General features: G+C 42.4%; 1 protein-coding gene and 1 pseudogene across 3 annotated transcripts in view; one reads left to right on the plus strand and one right to left on the minus strand.

Moving 5' to 3' along the window:
* THADA (THADA armadillo repeat containing) overlaps positions 1–1,121 on the minus strand; it is a 328,900-nt gene extending 327,779 nt beyond the window's left edge. For all 3 annotated transcript variants that reach the window (XM_040224708.1, XM_040224707.1, XM_040224709.1), the window contains exon 1: positions 988–1,121. The gene's annotated coding sequence lies outside the window, so the exon portion shown is untranslated. The remainder of the gene's footprint in view (positions 1–987) is intronic.
* A 5,236-nt stretch (positions 1,122–6,357) lies between these two features.
* On the plus strand, positions 6,358–6,594 carry LOC120851861 (annotated as a pseudogene).
* The last annotated feature ends 14,809 nt before the right edge of the window (positions 6,595–21,403 follow it).

Below are 21,403 nucleotides of genomic sequence, written 5' to 3' on the forward strand. Positions count from 1 at the left end.
TGAGCTGCCTTTCAGAGAACTTTAAAACACTGAGAATATCCAAACAGAAATTCAATGAACCCTTTTAACCTGGATCCCTACAATAAACTAATTGGTCTCCAAACTTTCATCCTGCTTCTGAAGAGTCCATTCTTTTCACAGTCATCAAAGCAATTTTTTTCAAATATAACTACTCTCTTGCTTAAAAATTTCTAAGGGCTTTCATTTATACTTAGAATAAAATATAAATTTGAGACTTTGGCCTTCAAGGCCCTAAATAACCTGGCCCTTCCTTCCTCTGCAGTTCATTTCAAATCAATCTTCTCTTCACCATCTAGGGGACTTTGTATGTCCTGATATCTCTATTGTTAGGCTTATTCCACCAAATCTTTGCAAGGCCAACTCCTCACCATTCAGGTCTCTTCCCAAACATTACCTCTTCTAAGAAGCCTTCCATGGACACTATTTAAAATTCCACCACTTCTACTCACATATAGGTCATTTCTATTGCTTTATTTTCTTTATAGCACTTTTATCTTGGAACCCTTAAGACTGCACAAAGAGGTTTGGTGCTTATGCGTGCTCAGTGGATGCCCAAACGTTTGTCCTCCCAATAGTGGAAAATCTCGTGCCCACCTTAAGGCACTCCTTAAGTGGCCAGAAGATGCTCAGTAAATTATACTCCTCCTGCACCCCACTGGCTGCTTCCCTTATGAATGCTGTTCCAGTGAAACCTACACCTTTCTGGCTGACTCCCACAAACATTCTGTGGACAATTTCCCAACCACGTGGAGTCTAGGGAATGACAAGTGGCGGGGGGGTGGTGGTTAAAGTGCTATCTCCATGGAGATCTAAGCTTCCGGAAATCAGTTTCAAGACCGCCAAATTCTCGCGTAACTATAGAACGGGAATTGATGTGCATCCCCTGGCTGCCCTAGTAAAGTGGCCGAGCGGTGGAGAGTCGCGCACTACCGCGGCTCTGGCAAAGAAGACGCCTGGAAGCCAAACCTCGTGCCCGTGAGCGTCTGAGAAGAGTCGCAGCAGTCAGGATGAGTCCCGGAAGCTGGTCTAGTTCTACGGTGTCTCGGTAGTTCACAACGTGGTCTGTAGTCGATTACCGGGTCCGGGCGAGGAAGGGAAGTAATTGACGTGGAGGAAGCATCATCGCGAGAATTGAGCCAGGGCGCTCCTCCAATCAGGAGTTCAGATAGGTGTTGATGTCACCCAGGAACCGGCGCTAGTGAATTTTGACTCTACTTTAAAGAGAGCGCGGAGTGCTTCACCCACCGCCTTGGCTTGACCAGGCGCCGCTCGCCTCCTTCTGTTCAGGGCAGTTCTTACTGTGGCCTCCACACCCCTGAGTGCCTGAAAAGCACTTTTGCCTTAGTCCGGACTTTCCACCCTCCTGCCACTCCGCCACCTCAACGCAGAGACAGAGAAAACTGCCTCCGGGCCGCTAGAACGGAAGCCTAAAGACTTAAGAGTCTATGAGATGGGGTGCGGGGTGGGACGGGCAGTCCCCTGAAACTACTGTTTGAACTTTGGCTAAGATGAGGAAAGGATGACAGCCCTCTCCGGTATTCTTGCCTGGAGAATTCCATGAACAGAGGAGCCTGGCTGGGCTACAGTCCTTGGGGTTGCAAAGAGTCTCAGGTGACTGACGAACACGATAACCACGTTTTATTAGATGGTTCAGACCTTTTAAAAAAATGCATAAATAAAATAAGTAGGTGCCAGCTTTTACTCTATCATCACGGACTCAATTGCCATCAATTTGAGCCAAGTCCAGGGGATAGTGAAGGAAAGGGAAGCCTGGCTTGCTGCAGTCTTTGGGATCGCAGTCAGACACGACTTAGCGACTGAACAACAACCTCTACTCTAGAAGCTGGGGAGGGGGGCGGTGGGGATGGTTAAATAAATAAACACTGAGGCTATCTATATTCAAGTGCAATTAATTTTGGAAATATTGATAAACATTGAATTTCCCCACACCTGTAGCCAGGTTAATGATTTTAAGTTTTTGGTCATGACTTTTCTGAATTTTATCTCACCTTTTATTCTTCTTTGTAATTTTATCACGTGTGTATGTATTGCTAAATATATCTTATTTTGTTTGATTTTGAACTTTTTTTATGGAATCGGTTTGTTTTCTCCAGGACTTTGCTTCTTTCACCGTTGCTTTTGGCATCCACAGAAAAGCAGGTTCCTATAGTTATTTCATTCACGTGCTAGGTCACCTCAGTCGTGTCCAACTCTTTGCGACCCCGTGGACTGTAACCCACCAGGCTTCTCTTGTCCATGGGATTCTTCAGGCAAAAAAACTGGAGTGGGTTGCCATTTCCTTCTCCAGGGGATCCCACCCAGGGATTGAACCAGAGTCTCTTATGTCTCCTGCACTGGCAGGACGGTTCTTTACCACTAGTGCCACCTGTTCCATTGTTTAATATCCCACATTTATCCATTCTCCTCTCGAAATTTGGATAGGTTCCAGCTTTTCCTCTAACAATGCTGCTGTGAACTTTCTTGTATGTGTCAGCTGATGAGTATATGTAGAACTTTACATCAGTTTCTTTTCTAATTTTGATTGGGACCAATAATAAGAAATGCACTATACCTAAAACAACTACACCTGAATACTCATACATTGTAACTGCAAGAAAATTTTCTTGAACTGTTTATTACTCTACAGGAGCTATGTGCTCTGATATTTTCTGTTTTTTTTTTAAGTTGTGGTAAAATACACATAAGAAAATTTACCATCTTAACCATTGCTTTTAAAAAAAAAGAAAAAGAAAGAACAGGCCCAGGGTGGGGCCACTAGCCCCAAACTTCATTGCAAACCAGGACTTCATTGCAGTTTCAGCCTGTCTCAATGGAATTTCTAAACAGCACTAGAGAGGTAACCTTACCTGAAACAATCTGTTCTTTTCCTTTATTGTTAACCTCCTTGTCCCACGTCATTTCTATAGAAGCTTCCCATTTTGTACCACTTATGGAGTGCCTTCCTATTTACTAGGTGGGATGCTGCCTGATCCATGAATCATTGGATAAAGCCAATTAAATCTTCAAATTTACTTGGTTGAATTTTGTATTTTAACACCTTTTTCAAGGGTTTCCCTTTTTTCAATGTATGTTTCCAGGTCACTGAAATTAACTTCATAACAATCTGAATTCCAACCCTTTTTAAATTTTGGCCCAACCATTTGAAAGTAAGGGGCAGACATTGTGCCTCTTCCCCACAAAATTAGAGCATGAGCTTGGAGACAAACAAACACAACAAACCTATGTGAAGAGGCAGTAACTGCCATTGAGAAGATAGGAAATAGAATATGAGATGACTGCGGAGATTTGTTGCCGTTTTAAACAGAGTGGTCAGGGTAGGCCTCCTGGAGTAAAGATTTGCAAAATTTCTGTGTGGAGGGAACAGCCACTGCAGTGATATCAGGCAGGAGGTTGGTGTGGAAGAACCACAAGGAGACCAGTGTGGCTGGAGCCAAGTGAGCAAAGGTGTATGTTATAGGGGATGAAACAAGGGAGTTTCCATTATGTAAAGTCTTACAAGGACTTTAAGTGAAGTGGGGAATCATTTTGAGCAGAAAGTGATAGGATTAATCTACAAAGAGCCACTGGATCTACTTTTTGAGACTAGACTTTAGCAGGAGTGGGAAGACCAGTGAGTGAAGAGGCTATTGCTATAAGCTAAACAGGCAAGATGCTGGCAGCTCAGATCAGAACAGTAGCAGTGGAATGTGTGAAGAGTGGACAAATTCAGGATATGATTTGGAAGTAAGCCAACAGGATTTCCTGAAAGATAAAACAGGGTATGAGGAAAAGAAAAGTTAAAGATGATTCCAAGATTTCTGATCTGAGCAACTGGAAGGATAAAGTTGCCATTCATAGAGTGATGGGGCAAAAGTTCGCTTGGAGTGGGTTTGAATGGGTGTAAAAGAGACTGGGAGGAAAAGAACTGACAATGATGAGATCAAGCAGAGACAACTCCAGTGCTTCTAGTATACAGGGGCAAATAAATGGAGTGGTAACTTTAGGAGAAATAGAGGCAAAAGAAAGTTCAGGTTTTAAAGACTGAAAGAGTAACATGTTTGGAAAAGAACTTTTTTTTTTTTTTGTAGTTACCTTGCACTGCCAGCTTGTAAGTGCTCACTCATTCATGTCCGACTCTGCGACCCCACAGACTGCAGCCCACCAGGCTCATCTGTCCATGGAATTTTCCAGGCAAGAATACTAGAGTGGGTTGCCATTTACTACTCCAGAAGATCTTCGAACTCCAGAAGGGTTCGAACCCACATCTCTTGCACCTCCTGCTTTGACAGGCAGGTTCTTTACTGCTTGCACCACCTGGGAAGCCCAACTTCAGACTATTTTAAATTCTCTGCTTGAGATTTTTCAGAACATAGCATGAATTTGAGCTATGAATCATTTTTTAAGTAGCTATATATTTTATTAGTAAAAACTTATTCCAAGGTAATTTTTGAAGACTCAGTAATCCTTAATATATAAAAGTATAAAAGAAAACACATAAGTGGCATCTTATTGTGAAAGTGTGGGCTACATAAAATCATGAAAATTTATTAGTATATCTGGGTTTTAAGTGTAGTTTAAATATGTACCTGTTAAAGCAGGTACAAATTCCCTCAATTAGGGAAAGGAATATTGTTATAGTTATTTAGTGATACATTGGAGAAGACAATGGCACCCCACTCCAGTACTCTTGCCTGGAAAATCCCATGGATGGAGGAGCCTGGTAGGCTGCAGTCCATGAGGTCTCTAAGAGTCGGACACGACTAAGCGACTTCACTTTTCACTTTCATGCACTGGAGAAGGAAATGGCACCCCACTCCAGTGTTCTTGCCTGGAGAATCCCAGGGACGGGGGAGCCTGGTGGGCTGCCGTCTATAGGGTCACACAGAGTCGGACACGACTGAAGCGACTTAGCAGCAGCAGCAGCAGCAGTGATACATTTTCATACATAATGATTTTTTAACTTCTTTTACATTTGAATAATTAAAATTTGACCTTTTAAAACCACAAAAAAGGGATTTAATTGCCTATTCATTTAATACTTGTTCATAAACATCACTTCAATTGTGGGTATCTCCTATAGGTGTTGTTTTCCATAACCGAAAATCATAATAGTCTATCAGTCACCACATCCTAAAAAAGTATACTTTATGATAAGCTGCCAGCAATGCATGGTGAGTTATGTAATTAAGGAATCCCTCATAATAATCCCTGTTTAATAGTTTCATGTGTAAAATGAAATCCAAAAGCATATACTAGAGCTATGAATATGATTTATTGTTTGTTAATATATTTTTTTCTTTGTTAATATAATAAAAATGTTATTTGGTAATATAAGTTTGTCCCCAAGTCAATGAAAGAAAGCATGATACTTCTGTTGCTTACCTATTGATACATAATAAATGATTCCTAAACTTAATGTCTAAAACACTATTGTGCTGTGCTTAGTTGCTCAGTCATGTCCAACTCTTTACGACCCCATGGACTGTAGCCCACCAGGCTCCTCTATCCATGGGGATTCTCCAGGCAAGATACTGGAGTGGGTTGCCATGCCCTCCTCCAGGGGATCTTTCGAACCCAGGTCTCCTGCATTGCAGGCAGATTCTTTACCATCTAAGTCACCAGGGAAGCCATAAACACTATTAACACGTGTTATCTCACAGTTTCTGTGGGTCAGAAATTCAGCAGCTACTTGGCTCAGTCCTTCTGGCCAGAGGTCTCTGATGAGACTGCAGTCATCCCAAGGCGCACCCTAGGGTTAGAGGATCCGTTTCTAAGATAACTTAATTCAGTGGTGCTTGTTGTTAACAAAAGGCCTTAGTTACTCCCTGTGTGGGCCTCTCCCCCAAGCTACTTGAGCATTCTCGCAACACAGTAGCTGGCCTTCCCCAGAAAGACCAAGCAAGGTAGAAGCTTCAGTGGTTTATATGGCCCAGCCACAGAAGTCACACACCATCTCAACAATACAGTACTGATTACAAAGGTCAGCCCTACTCATTGTACTGGTCATTGTGAGAAGGGACTACACCAACAGATAAATACCAGAAGGCCAGTGTAATTGGGGGGCCACTTTAGAGGCTAGCTACCACTGTGTATAACACATCTGCAAATTTTTCTTAATACTTAAAATATGCTGACTAATGGATCACAAGTAAGAAATTACTTATGAGTTGTTTGATTATAATTTCCACAGTAGACCTTGTGGAAACCCTTAAATGTTCTTACATGTGTTTTTACAAAGTTGCTTGCCTTTAATGACATACATTCTTATAGAAGACAGCCACAGAATTTAATCATAAGGCTAGGTTTACCAGATGCACAGGGCTTCATGGGGCATGGATGCCAGCAGCCCTCATACCAGACTGGCTGACAGAGCAGAAGTCAATCAAAATGACCAATGGGTCCTAGAGGAGAATGACCAGCTGATCTGCTATATCGTATCAGAACTAAAGCCTGGCCAACAAGTGCATCCAGTACCAGCATGTGTTACATAGAAATCTCATTTATTTGGCTACCATCAGAGATGACAACCCAACCGGTGCTTCAAAAGCAATGGCTGTTGTGAGGAGTCATTGAATGTAATTATTTCCTATGAAGTAGAGACAGAATCTTTTACCATCTTAACTGCTTAAAACATAAATGCAGCTTCTGTGACTCTTTAAAAAATGTGAAGAAAGCCACTGAATTAACTATGCTCAGTGTAAATATTTATTTTAGTAATTAAGCAAATTCCCTTAAAAATAAAAAATCTGGGTTTATTATGCGTAAGGATTCTGATCTTATCCCTTCCCTGCCTAAGAGCACATATTGGCTGTCTTCTGTGCACTTTCTTTCCTTCCCCATACACCAGGCTCCAATTTATGAGACCTTCTCAATATTTCCTAAAAGCACTGATCTTTCATACATTGTACTGTGCTGTCTGTTCAGAAAGTCTTTCTATTTCCACCCAAGAAACTTGCTCACACTTCAAAGATCCATCTCACATATCACCTCCTCAGTGAAATTTCATGTGTGTGATAGAGAAATTCTTGTTTTTTCTACCAGTTTTGTCTCGGATTGTCACTTTGTCTCAGCATTATAACTTTGTCTCAGCACTGTCACTTTGTTGAGACATGCTATTTATTTGTATCCTTGCCAGTCTTCCTACTAATTTATGAACTTTTCCAAGACAGGAACCATTTTTAGGTCCTTGTTGACTAGTACAGTGCCCTGCGTAACTCACCAAATACTTGTTCAGTTCAGTTCAGTCGCTCAGTCATGTCTGACTCTTTGCAACCCCATGGACTGCAGCATGCCAGGCCTCCCTGTCCATCACCAACTCCCAGAGTTTACCCAAACCCATGACCATAGAGTCAGTGATGCCATCCAACCCTCTCATCCTCTGTCGTCCCCTTCTCCTCCTGCCCTCAATATGTCCCAGCATCAGGGTCTTTTCAAATGAGTCAGCTCTTCGCATCAGGTGGCCAAAGTATTGGAGTTTCAGCTTCAACATCAGTCCTTTCAATGAACACCCAGGACTGATCTCCTTTAGGATGGACTGGTTGGATCTCCTTGTTAGCTTGGGATAATAAGACCATCAAGTTATTTTCCTTGTTCATGTGCAGTGATGCTTACTTTACCACTATGTGGCAGCAAACTACACAATCATTTTTGGCTTTCAATAAGGAGTTCAGCCAGGATGAAAGCTCACCAAATATCGACAGTGATTTTTCTGGGGGTGAAATTACAGGGGGCATTCACTTAGCAAGTTGTTTATTTCAGCACTGTTTGAATGATAGTGTATTTTTTCACGTGGATTACAGAATTCATCCAGAAAGATACATAAAACAAATACTTACAAATAGATTTTAGGTTATTAACTTCCTACCCAGAAGTATGTTATAAAAGCTTGTCAGCTCAGTTTAAGTAATATGTTTATTTTGAAATACAACATTCAAATAGAAAATTATTTTGTTTATAAAAATTGCTCAATATTATGTTTTTAAAACTCATATTGGTGCATATACCTTTTTTTTTTTTTACATAAATCACATATTTAAGCTTTAAAAGAAAATTTCAGTGAGTAGTTTAAAAATTAGGTGGCTAGTGGTAAAGAATCCACTTGCCAATGCAGGAGATGGGGGTTTTATTCCTGGGTCAGGAAGATCCCATGGAGAAGGAAATGGCAACCCACTCCAGTATTCTTACCTGGGAAATCTCATGGACAGAGGAGCCTAGAGGGCTAGAGTCCAGGAGGTTTTGAAAGAGTCGAACATGACTTAGCAACTAAACAACAACAAAATCTCTTCAGAGGAGCAAACTTGTAGATACCTACCACTGTTTCTTTGGGACATCTGGAGAAGAAATCTCTAGGACAAGAAGGGATGGAAAGCTTGATTAAAATTTTAAGAGAGTAGGACTCAGCTGGGTCCTGCGAGGGGAAAAAACAAAGTTTGTAAAACAGAATTTCTTGGCAAAGGTAAAGATTGTGGGTTTTTTTAAAACTATAGTTGATTTACAATATTAATTTTAAGAGTACAGAAAAGTAATTGATTCAGTTATACATATATATTCTTTTCCAGATTCTTTTCTGTATAGGTTATTACAAGGTATTGAATATAGTTCCTTGTGCTATACAGTAAGTTCTTGTTGTTTATCCATTTTGTATGTAGTAGTGTGTATTTGTTAATCCCACATTCCTAATCTACTCCTCCCCACTTCCCCTTTGGTAGTCATAAATTTGTTCTCTTTATCCATAGGTTCTGTTTTATAAATAAGTTCACTTGTATTACTTTTTAGATTCCAGATGTAAGTGATATTATATAATATTTGCCTTTGTCTTACTTCACTCAGTATGATAATCTCTAGGCCCATCCATGTTGCTGCAAATGGCAATATTTCACTTTTTATGGCCAAGTAATATTCCATTGTGTGTGTATATGTTAATACACACACAAACACACCCACACACCACGTCTTCTTTGTGTATTCATCGTCAGTAAACACTTAGGCTGCTTCCATATACCTGGTACTAGTCCTTGTTCATATTTCCTGTGTCTAGACTGAGAATCCTTGGACAAGTTCTTTCAGCCATGAGGACAGAAATTGACTAGTTTGGGGTAATGTTTTGGAGATACATTGTTCAATACTCCAAATACCCTTTTTCAGCTGTTCTACTTGTGGAACATAGCAGAAGTACCTTTGAAAGGAACTTGCTGCTGCTGCTGCTGCTAAGTCACTTCAGTCGTGTCCGACTCTGTGCGATCCCATAGACAGCAGCCCGCCAGGCTCCCCTGTCCCTGGGATTCTCCAGGCAAGAACACTGGAGTGGGTTGCCATTTCCTTCTCCAATGCATGAAAGTGAAAAGTCAAAGTGAAGTCCCTCAGTCTTGTCTGACTCTTAGCGACCCCATGGACTGCAGCCTACCAGGCTCCTCCATCCATGGGATTTTCCAGGCAAGAGTACTGGAGTGGGGTGCCATTGCCTTCTCCATTGAAAGGAACTTAATTGGTGTTAAAAAATGACTAGGAGGCCCAGTCAATAGAACTCAGGGCAGGCTGATTGAGTACAGCAGCAGGTGAGAGACAAAAATTGGAGATGATTTCTAGGATTCTGGTTCGAGTGAATACACTGTAGAGGTCCTATTCCTCTGGAAGGACTGAGTTGAAAGCCTGCAGAATAGCTGCTTGGAGCATTTAGGGGTATGAGTAAATATAGTTATGTTCTATAAATAAAGGGCAGGGAGGAAACCAGAGTTACTCAGCAGGGTTGGGAATAGAATGCACTGTGTGGTGGACATGGCTGTAAGTCATATGCAACTAGCAAGTACCTTTTTGGGCTTCCCTTGTGGCTCAGCTGGTAAAAAAAAATCCGCCTGCAATGCGGGAGACCTGGGTTAGATTCCTGCATTGGGAATATCCCCTGGAGAAGGGAAAGGCTACCCACTCCAGTATTCTGGACTGAAGAATTCCATGGACTGTATAGCCCATGGGGTCACAAAGAGTCAGACACGACTGAGCAACTTTTACTTCACTTGAAATATAGTTAACACTCTTGCCCCTTTCAGTCAAAGCCCAGTTCACTTCTGTGGGCACTTCTGTTAGAAAGTCTACAAAATGGGGCCATTCAACTTTATTTTAAAATATCACGCAAAATAGTGTCTCCTTTCAACTGAATGCTCCACCCGAGTGTCTCATGGTACCGGTTCTCTGGCCACACACTAATGTCAGCACTTACAGCCTACTTTGCCTAGAGTTACATTGCCAGAGCTTTTGCCTTCTTTGGTCAGAATTGGCTTAGGACATGGTGATGCTCTCCCTGCCTGAGAGAGGAGGGACTTGAGCAAGGAGAGACCAGGGAAGGTCAGGTCTATAATAGTAATATCCAGCATTAATGGGCACTCAACACAAGCCACACCTCTTCTCAGCCCTTCACAGAGGAGAGCTCTCGTAATCTTTATACAAATGTATTAATATCAGCTAATTACTGTGTCCATTGTGCAAATGAGAAAACTGACTTTTCTTGAGGTTAAGAGAAAGGATTGAGTCAGAGACCCAAGTGTGACGCTTTACCACTGACTCAGTAAGCTAACTTCTTTCATCCTGCTTTCTCATCTTTTAATAATAGCTAGTTTCCTACATTGCTCTGATAAGTAAGTGAGATTGCACATGGGAAGTGCCTATCTGGGTTTCTGGAACAGAAAACATGTTCAATAAATGGTCTATTATTTTTTCCCACTCACACTTGATGGTCAACCACAAGCCCTCTTGGGCTCACTGCCTCTCACTTAATTTTCAGCACCCCCAGTGGTAGGCTGAACAAAGATTCCCCAACTATGTCCATGTGGTAATCCTGGGACCTGTGAATGTGTTATCTTATGTGGTAAAAGGACTTTGCAAATGTGATTAAATACAGGATTTTTGAGATGAGATTATTGTGGATTTCCAGGTGACCTCTATCACAAGAGTCCTCAGGAGATGGAGGCAGGAGGATTGAAATCAGAAAAAGATGTGATAACACAAACAGGGTTTAGCATGATATGTTCTGAAGATGAAGGAAACAGCCACGAGCCAAGGAACGCAGGCAGAAAGAAAGAAACGGAAAGACAAGGAACACAACCATGCTGACACCTTGATTTTTAACTCCCGAAGACCTATTTCAGGCTTCTGACCTGCAGAACTATAATAAAATGAGTGTGTGTTGTTTTCAGCTACCAAGCATGTAGTATTTGATATAGAAACAATAACAAACTAATATACTCCCTAACTAAAAAAGAGGGTGGATGCCAGGCTCTGTTTACTTCAGGGTCCAGGCCAGACCCTCTCCAGTGTACTCACCTGGCCCGCTGCCCTCAGCCCCTTAGCTCAGACAGCCTTGGGGCTAGTGAGACTAAACCCTGTACTGCTGGGATTTTTGTGGGGTGCTTTTTTTTTCTTAATTAAAAGACTAGATTTTGAGGAGAGAAAAGACATGGAGCAGAGAAGTATAGAATTGAAAATGAATACAAGTGCAAGCTGTTTTGTTAGTTGTTTTTTAACCACAGCAAACTAGTACTGCTGCTGCTACTGCTAAGTCACTTCAGTCGTGTCCGACTCTGTGCGATCCCATAGAGGGCAGCCCACCGGGCTACCCCATCCCTGGCATTCTCCAGGCAAGAACACTGGAGTGGGTTGCCATTTCCTTCTCCAATGCATGAAAGTGAAAAGTGAAAGTGAAGTCGCTCAGTTGTGTCTGACTCTTAGCGACCCCATGGACTGCAGCCCACCAGGCTCCTCCATCCATGGGGTTTTCCAGGCAAGAGTACTGGAGGGGGGTGCCATTGCCTTCTCCACAAACTAGTACAGACAGACCCAACACAATATATCACAGTAAAGTTTCAAAAATCAAGGTGCTCCCTGAGAAAGGCTGAAAGATTCAGTCTCTGGACTTTAGAATTTAGGCTGCGGGCCCTGTTTGGGGGTAGATCCCTGGGTACCTAGCACAATCCACGTTTGCAACTGGATTGGAACAGGAGAATGGCCGCTTGGTCCAGTGGTAGAAGTGGAGGCAGTGTTGGGTATCCTGTGCCATATGACCACTAAGTTCCTCCCCTCGTTGCAGCGCCAGGTGGGGCTGCAGTTCCTCTAGGTCATATTTCTCCAGCCCACCAACAGTGCATTCCAACCAGAGTCCTGCGCATCTCCTAGGCACATGTGAGTTTCATCATGGTCGTCCGGTCTCAGGTAGTTCCCATGGGGCCAGGTCTGGCTGACATCTGCGGTCTCCTGGGGTAGACCTAAGCCTATCCCAAACTTTCCTGGCTTGTGTGGCACTCACCTCTGCCTGTGCTGAGTCTGATGTGGGAATGGGTAAATTCCCACGTGAAATATTTGTCCAAACCCAGCTACCTCTTCCAAGTCTGGTAGCCCACCCAGGTGGGCAGGAGTTGAGGATTCTCAGAGGAAATAAACCATGCTGTCTGCACCCCAGCACGCAAGAAACCTCTGTGCTGTTCTCAGGGGGAACATACCTCCAAGGGTCCTACAAGAAAAGGAATTACTGCCCAGCCCAGGAGTCTGGCTTAGACTAGCTCCTCACTACCTATGGGACAACATCCTAGCCCCCTATACCCAGAGCTGTCCTGTACTAGGGAGGAACGCATGTGGTCCCTTCAACTAGACCCCTTCCCCCAATTCCAATCATTTTCAAGTATTCCTTAACCCAGACCTTTAGAGCAGGCAGAGCTGGGATTCTCATTTTACTGATGGAGAAACATTCAAATGGAACAAATGACCAGCATGCAGTGGTGCTGGTACTTAGTCCAGGGTTCTGTCCATTATATTCCAAACTCTCGTTTTTTATATGCAAATGAGGCCAACTGTCTCGGTGACACTTTTCTACAAAATGAAACAATGCCATAATAATAAGGTCTTGGGAAATTAATGGTACTAAATGAGTAATTTGGGTTTAATGTTAAATCCTGGAGTAGGTGACCCAGAGCCAGAAAGAGTGGCTTTCTGAGTGTCTGGTGGCCAAATGAAAATGTAACTGCAACAACGGGGTACTGATACTATCATCACAGGAAAGTCATGCATGACCCAGAAGCTGAGTGAATGATTTGAGTGTGAGCTCTGACTTTTAGGGCCTGAAATGACAAAGATAAAATGTTAAGTCTCCAAATGGAGGTCAGAGGTTTACACAATTATTTCTGCTTAGTGTGAAGAACCTCATAGTTTACAGTGAAAGAGCTCCTTTATCCATTTATTCAATGAATATTTATTAAACGTTGTCTTAAGTCAGTTCTCCCAGGAAACAGATTCTAGGCAGAGATTTGTATAAAGGAGAGTTACTGGCAAGCACTCTTGAGAACAACCCTGGCAAGGGCTTGAGGAAAACAGAATGGGTCAGAAAGTGTTGAACTGCGATGAATTTACTACAAGGGCCTTCGGCAATCTTACTGGGCGCTCTGGAGTTGTTTGGAAGGGACAGAGCTTCTGTCCTCAGTCAAGCAGTTATCGGATCAGGTAGTGAGCTGTCTGTTGCAGCTGAGACAAGCCACACTGAGGGGACAGATGCCTCGGCTCCTCCTGTGTTCTGGGCACTGTGGGATGGTCTGTGTTAGTCACTCAGTCATGCCCGACTCTTTGTGACCCTGTGGACTGTAGTCCGGCAGGCTCCTCTGTCCATGGAATTCTCCAGGCAAGCATACTGGAGTGGGTAGCCATTCCCTTCTCCAAGTGATCTTCCCGACCCAGAGATGGAACCTGGGTCTCCTGCACTGCAGGCAGATTCTTTACCATCTGAGCCACAGGGAAGCCCATGCCATGGTCTAGTGATATGATATTGAACAAGACAAGGTCTCTGCCTTCAAAGGTGACTATGAGGGCAGAGTTAAAAAAATAAGCAAAAACATTTTTTAAGAAAAAACCAGGGCATAGAAAATTATCTTGTAGTTAGAAACTGTATCCCATAAACTTAACAAAGAAAAATCCTTGCCTTTTATTGATGGCAATTAAAAGGTTGAAATATTTAGGGTGAAAAATCAATTCACTCTCTGCTGATTAAAAAAAAAAATATTGAAGAAGAAATAAAAGTCATCCAGGAACTGTTCTAGAGAAGCTCGCATAGTAGGAGATTACTTTGGTATTCATCTGTAATGGACGGTGGATCCCTTCAGCCCTGCCCAAGAATAGGTGATGGGCCTTGATCTCTATGCTGAGGCCTGCAAGTGGTCTCAGCTACTGGCAAAGAGGGCTGTCTGTGCAAGTAGGGGTGTGCTGCTGTTGGCACTGATTCAGCTCCTGTCGGCTTGGTGCCCCGACCCAACCCAATTCTCCCAGCCATCCTCTCCCTTATGTTGTTTGGTGCCTCTTCTTCTTCCACCTGTAGAATCTTTATTTCATCTCAGAGAAAAGTGCTTGCCTGTTATCCCAGTCTGTTACTTATAGTATGACAATAAACTCTGTTCTTGAGCCCTTAGGGTTTAAATATTTGAAATGAACAAAACAATTTCTCGGCCATAAGTTTCAGAAAAATCATGTGGACCTTAAAAAGCCGAAAATTGCCTTCCTTGTCCCCTGGTTGAGCTATGGTGTCCATTCCCTGAAGCAGGAGGAGTGGTATTGTCCTGGTGTTTTGGGTATGGGCAGAGGACCATAATAGAGGTACCTGTGGACAGTGCTAAACCCTGTTCAGAGCTTCAGATGCTCCCCTTCAAATGAACATTTCTGTTTGGATGCCCTGCTTCAAACTCCTATTTCTTTTTGTCTTGTTTCAGAATTCTCCTGAATTCTCCATATAGCTTGTTTCCTAAAGCGGCAAAAACTCTGAGGATCTTTCTTTCCCTTGAACTCCGCTCCCTCCCAGCTGACTAGTCACCAAGTTCTAGATAGTTCCACATTTGCAATAACTGTCCTAATACAAGACACAGCTAACAACCTCCTTACCCCAGCACCACTGACATTCTGAACCATATAATTTCTTGTTGTGAAGTGTCCTGCGTATTGTAGGGTGTTTAGCAGCATCCCTGGTCACGACCCACTAGATGTCAGTAGAACCCTTAGTTGTGACAATTAATGTCTCTGTACTAGTCCTGAGCTGGGCCATGTTGGAGGCAAAGGGAAAAATGTGTGCCCTATGTACACTTCTCAAAATGTCCTCTCATATTTTGAACTAAGTGCAAAAAGTTAAAGTTATACAATAACAAGAAAACTGAATTTACTCTTTGCTAATGTGAAATTTGAAGGAAAAAAAAATAACTGAAAACCATTCCAGAGATACTTTACAGTGCCCAGTACAAAATGAAAAGACAGGGCCCCTTCTTAAATTATGAAGAATTCACACTGACAGCAGAACAGTAAACAATCGGGGAGCCCTCCCTAAGTGTAGGGTCCCTCTGCATGTGAGGCCCTGTTCACCTGCACAGTTCCCATACCCTTGAAGCCAGACCCAAACCCCATATTACCCAATCAGCCTGTTGGGAAATATGACAGCTGTGTGGGCCCTGGGAACCCCAAGCAGATTGGAAACAACTGTTTCCATTGCACAATAACACAGAGCCCTAAAACAAACAACACTGTGAATTTTTGGCATTCATTTTGATTTTTTCAAAATGTTACATTAATTTAACATATTATTTATCTTGGGTTCTGAAGATTTTAGCACTCTCTTAAATTTTGTACCTGAGATGAGTTCCTTCTTAATCTTGGCCCCGCTCTGCTGCTGCTGCTGCTAAGTCGCTTCAGTCGTGTCTGACTCTGTGCGACCCCAGAGATGGCAGCCCACCAAGCTCCGACGTCCCTGGGATTCTCCAGGCAAGAACACTGGAGTGGGTTACCATTTCCTTCTCCAATGCAGGCAAGTGAAAACTGAAAGTGAACTCACTCAGTCGTATCCAACTCTTAGCGACCCCATGGACTGCAGCCCACCAGGCTCCTCCGTCCATGGGATTTTCCAGGCAAGAGTACTGGAGCGGGTGCCACAACCCCGCTCTAGGCTTTGTCAAATGTTCCCTGATGGCTCAGCAAGTAAAGAATCTGCCTGAGACAGAGCTTCCATCCCTGAGTTGGGAAGATCCCCTGAAAGAGAGCATGGCAACCCACTCCAGGATTCTTGCCAGGAAAATCCCATGAACAGAGGAGCCTTGCGGGCTCCACTGGGTCACAAAGCGTCGGACACAAGTGAAGTGACTGAGCACACTCACCTGCTGATTCAGAGCAGTAAGTCTTAAACTTGCCCTGCATCAAAATCACCGGCAGGGCTTGTTTCAACACAGATTGGTGGGACCCAATCTCAGAGTTTTTGATTCAGTAGGTCAGGAGTGGGGCCTGAGAACTGGCATTTCTGAGTTGTCAGGTAATGCTGAAGTTGCTGGTCCAGGGCACATGGGGAACCACTACTTTCGAGCCTTCCTTTCTGTCACACCAGTGAGAATGATATTTCCAAAATCCAAGGCACTTCTCTGCTTGAAACTCTTCAGTGGTCTCCATGCCCTATAGAATATAACACATGCTATTCGCATGGCATATATTACTTTGATGGTCTCCCTCCTGTGCCTCCTACACAATTCTCTAGTAATCCAGGACTGGATAACTCTTATTAAGTATCCTTTAATATTCAAATCAGCTCTCATCTTTATAAGCCTCTAGATTGAGTTATGTGTTTTTTCTTTGTCGTCTCATTGAACATTTTGTATACCTCTTCGTTAGTACTGAGCTTTATAAAACTAAAGTCTACCCCATCAGAGAGCAGAATCCTGGAGGACTGGAATTATCTTTATTCCTCTAGTCCCTGCTCTGTGCTGTGCTTAGTCGTTCAGTCGTGTCCAACTCTTTGTGATCCCGTGGACTGCAGCCCACCAGGTTCCTCTGTCTATGGGTAAGAATACTGGAGTGGGTATGCCCTCCTTCAGGGGATCTTCCCAACCCAGGGACTGAATCCAGGTCTCCCACGTTGCAGGTGGATTCTTTACCGTCTGCGTCACCAGAGAAGCCTTGCTATAGTCTGCTGCAAACGAGGGCTCGAACAGCATCTAAAGAACTGAGCTGGACCTACCCAAATGCTGTTCTGTTATGGTGGAGTAAAACAAAGAGGAAAAGGCTACCACCTCAAGTGACAGCTAGAGATTTAAGTGTACAGGGAAGCACAACAGGGAGTCACAAGAGTCTTGAGGTTTAAGAGTCTGGCAAACAGTTTTCTAAATGTCTATAAGAGTCGAATGTTTTTTTAACAGAGAATCAACCCCTAATGTATAATTGGTTACCTCTAGACCCTATTGTTAGCAATTCCATATAAGCTATGAAAGACAGAAGCTAGGGAAAAACATTTGAAATGTTGGTTAGAACCAGTAAGAAACACAGTCAGAAAGAAAGAGCAGCAATAGAATAGAATGATCTAGAATCACAAGGATAGGGAAAAAAAGCGCACAAGAGAAAATATTCTTAAATCCAGAGGAAAAGTTTTTTTTCCCCCACTAAAAGATAATTTTTATAATGCTAAACTTCTTTAATATCAATATCATTAAATATCTTTAATATCATTAAAGAAGTTTGACATTATAAAAATTACCTTTTTGTGGGGGAAAAAAACTTTTCCTCTGGATTCTATTACATTGTATTACATTGAATATATTTCAAGAAATCACTTGACTTCATTGCTTTAAAATAAGTTTAAGAATCATTTTATAATACAAAAGATCAACACTGAACTTCAAAGTACAGAGCTACCATATGAATCAATTTAAGTGAAATTTGTTTGGATAGTTGGCTCTTGAGGTCATGGAAAAAGGATGGGAAAATGAAGTTCATAGTACCTCAAAGGAAAAAGTGATCTGCAATCCAACATGGAAAATGTTAGATGTCTTCTGGGACAAAGCAAACCAAAATTCTGACTTAAAGTTATTACCATCAAACTTGACAGAAAGCCACATGGCGGTGCTTCAGATTTCAAAAATCTCTCTGAGAAAAACGTATTTGTATTATATTCCCAATAAACTGACTTCAATCATACACCTTTGATGTTTTCCACACTTTTTAACACACATTTTTGTTAGGGAAATTTGAATATAACCTACCTCATTGGAAATCATGATAGTATGTTTCTGGAATAAGACTGTGCCTCAAGGAAGGACTCTACCCAGGCTGCTGGGAATTCAGTGACCAGACAGTGTCCAGTTGACACTCCCATCAAGGTTTCCTGAAACTGTTTGCCACACCCAAGCTCACATCCTTCCATCTGTGTATTGATCAACTGATGGCATTCTTAGTATGTGTGTGGTCTTTGTGGGACAACTCTGATTGGGGCTGTATGTGTTCTCTCAGACTCCCCCTGGCATTTCCTGAGCCTTAGTGGAGCCTATGTCATCATTCTTACTCTAATCCTACATCCTCCCCTTTCCAACCAGAAGTTGGTCCCTAATAGATATGCCTGTCAAGCTCCATCTCAGCTTCTGCTTTCCTAAAATTAAGTGCAGAGTTCCAAAGGACAGCAAGGAGAAATAAGAAAGACTTCCTAAGTGATCAATGCAAAGAAATAGAGGAAAGCAATAGAAAAGAAAAGACTAGAGATCTCTTCAAGAAAATTAGAGATACCAAGGGAATATTTCATGCAAAGATGGGCACAATAAAGGACAGAAATGGTATGGACCTAACAGAAGCAGAAGATATTAAGAAGCAGTGGAAAGAATATACTGAAGAACTATGCAAAAAAGATCTTCACGACCCAGATAATCACAATGATGTGATCACTCACCTAGAGCCAGACATCCTGGAATGCGAAGTCAAGTGGGCCTTAGGAAGCATCACTACAAACAAAGCTTATGCAGGTGATGGAATTCCAGTTGAGCTATTTCAAATCCTAAAAGATGATGCTATGAAAGTGCTGCACTCAATATGCCAGCAAATTTGGAAAACTCAGCAGTGGCCACAGGACTGGAAAAGGTCAGTTTTCATTCCAATCCCAAAGAAAGGCAATGCCAAAGAATGCTCAAACTACCACACAATTGTACTCAACTCACACACTAGTAATGTAATGCTCAATATTCTCCAAGCCAGGCTTCAATAATATGTGAACTGTGAACTTCCAGATGTTCAAGCTGGATTTAGAAAAGACAGAGGAACCAGAGATCAAATTGCCAACATCCGCTGGATCATGGAAAAAGCAAGAGAGTTCCAGAAAAACATCTACGTCTGCTTTATTGACTATGCTAAAGCCTTTGACTGTGTGGATCACAACAAACTGTGAAAAATTCTTAAAGAGATGGGAATACCAGACCACCTGACCTGCCTCATGAGAAATCTGTATATAGGTCAAGAAGCAACAATTAGAACTGGACATAGAACAATGGATTGGTTCCAAATTGGGAAAGGAGTACATCAAGGCTGTATATTGTCACCCTGCTTACTTAACTTCTATGCAGAGTACATCATGCAAAATGCTGGACTGAATGAAGCACAAGCTGGCATCAAGATTGCCAGGAGAAATATCAATAACCTCAGATATGCAGATGACACCACACTTATGGCAGAAAGCAAAGAAGAACTAAAGAGCCTCTTGGTGAAAGTGAAAGAGGAGAGTGAAAAAGTTATCTTAAAACTCAACATTCAGAAAACTAAGATCATGGCATCCAGTCCCATCACTTCATGGCAAATAGATGGGGAAACAATGGAAACAGTGACAGACTATATTTTTGGGCTCCAAAATCACTCCAGATGGTGACTGCAGCCATGCAATTAAAAGGTGTTTGCTCCTTGGAAGAAAAGTTATGACCAACTTAGACAGAGTATTAAAAAGAAGAGACATCACTTTGCCAACAAAGTCCATCCAGTCAAAGCTTTGGTTTTTGCAGTAGTCATGTATGGATGTGAGAGTTGGACTATAAAGAAAGCTGAGCACCGAAGAACTGATGCTTTTGAACTGTGGTGTTGGAGAAGACTCTTGAGAGTCACTTGGACTGCAAGGAGAGCCAACCAGTCCATCCTAAACGAAGTCAGTCCTGAATATTCATTGGAAGGAGTGACGTTGAAGCTGAAACTCCAATAATTTGGCCACCTGATGTGAAAAGCTGACTCATTTGAAAAAACCCTGATGCTGGGAATGACTGAAGGAGGGAGGAGAAGGGGACAACAGAGGATGAGACTGTTGGATGGCGTCATCAACTCAAGGGACATGAGTTTGAGTAAGCTGTGGGAGTTGGTCATGGACAGGGAAGCCTGGCAGACTGCAGTCCACGGGGTCGCAGAGTCGGACACGACTGAGCTACTGAACTGAACTGAATAGCTATGCATGTCAAGCTCCATCTCAGCTTTTGCTTTCGTAAAACCAAGTGGATGATGCAAAGAGCAGACTCACTGGAGAAGACTGATTCTGGGAAAGATTGAAGGCAGGAGGAGAAGGGGACGCCAGAGGATGAGATGGCTGGATGGGATCATCAACTCAATGGACGTGAGGTTGAGTAAATTCTGGGAGATAGTGAAAGACAGGGAAGCCTGGCATGCTGCAGTCCATGGGATCGCAAAGAGTCACATTGAACTGAGCAACTGAACAACAATGACAAGTGGAGACAAATATTAACCATATTATGAAAAAAGACGTTTGTGGTTCTTCACCTCCTTACTACTCAAACAAGAGCTAGAAGATGATAGATATAATTGATTAAAAACTATCTATCTACGTCTATGTCTATATTTATACGTTTCTACTCTGCAGTCATTATTTTCATATTTTCTATTCTCTAAGAAATTCCATCTAATGCTGAAGAAAAACGTTGATAAGGCTAGAACAGAGGAAACACTGATTTTAGTGATGGGACAAAGAAGCAAGAGGCTACATCGGCTTTTGTGAGACAGGAGAAGATACATAGCAAAAAGTTTTTCAGACTATAAAGGTGATTAAGCTATAAGCTGGCATTCCAGACTTTCCCAACACAGGAGACAGCATGGTGCGAGACTTGAACACATGGAACGATCGACACCTTTGTTGTAAGTCTTTAATCTGGCAACAGCCTCTCACTTTCAGTCTTTCTGTAGACCTGTCTCTGCGTGTAACACTCCTAACTCTACTAATTTTTCACCTGGGTTAACTCCTTGTCTTTCATGTCTTTGTTAGGACATTACTTCCACCAGGAGTTCTTTCCCCACTCCCTGAAGACTGGCTGCATGAGTCTGCTGTACAGGTCCATAGTATCTAGTACTTCCCCTGATGCAGCGTTTACTACACTGTGCACTAATTGCCCGTTTACTAGTCAGTTCCCCTCTGTGTGGACCATAACCACTTTGAAGGCAGAGGTTAGTCACTGTTCATCACCAGATCTCAACATACTGCCTGAAAGATAAAACTTACTATTTGTTTGATGAATAAATGAATGCTGCTAAGTGCAATGGATGTAGGAAGGCATATTTCATTTATTGAATAAATACATATTTGTTTCCA

Source organism: Oryx dammah, unplaced genomic scaffold (genome assembly GCF_014754425.2).
Source record: "Oryx dammah isolate SB20612 unplaced genomic scaffold, SCBI_Odam_1.1 HiC_scaffold_25, whole genome shotgun sequence".
Taxonomy (NCBI): Eukaryota; Metazoa; Chordata; class Mammalia; order Artiodactyla; family Bovidae; genus Oryx; species Oryx dammah.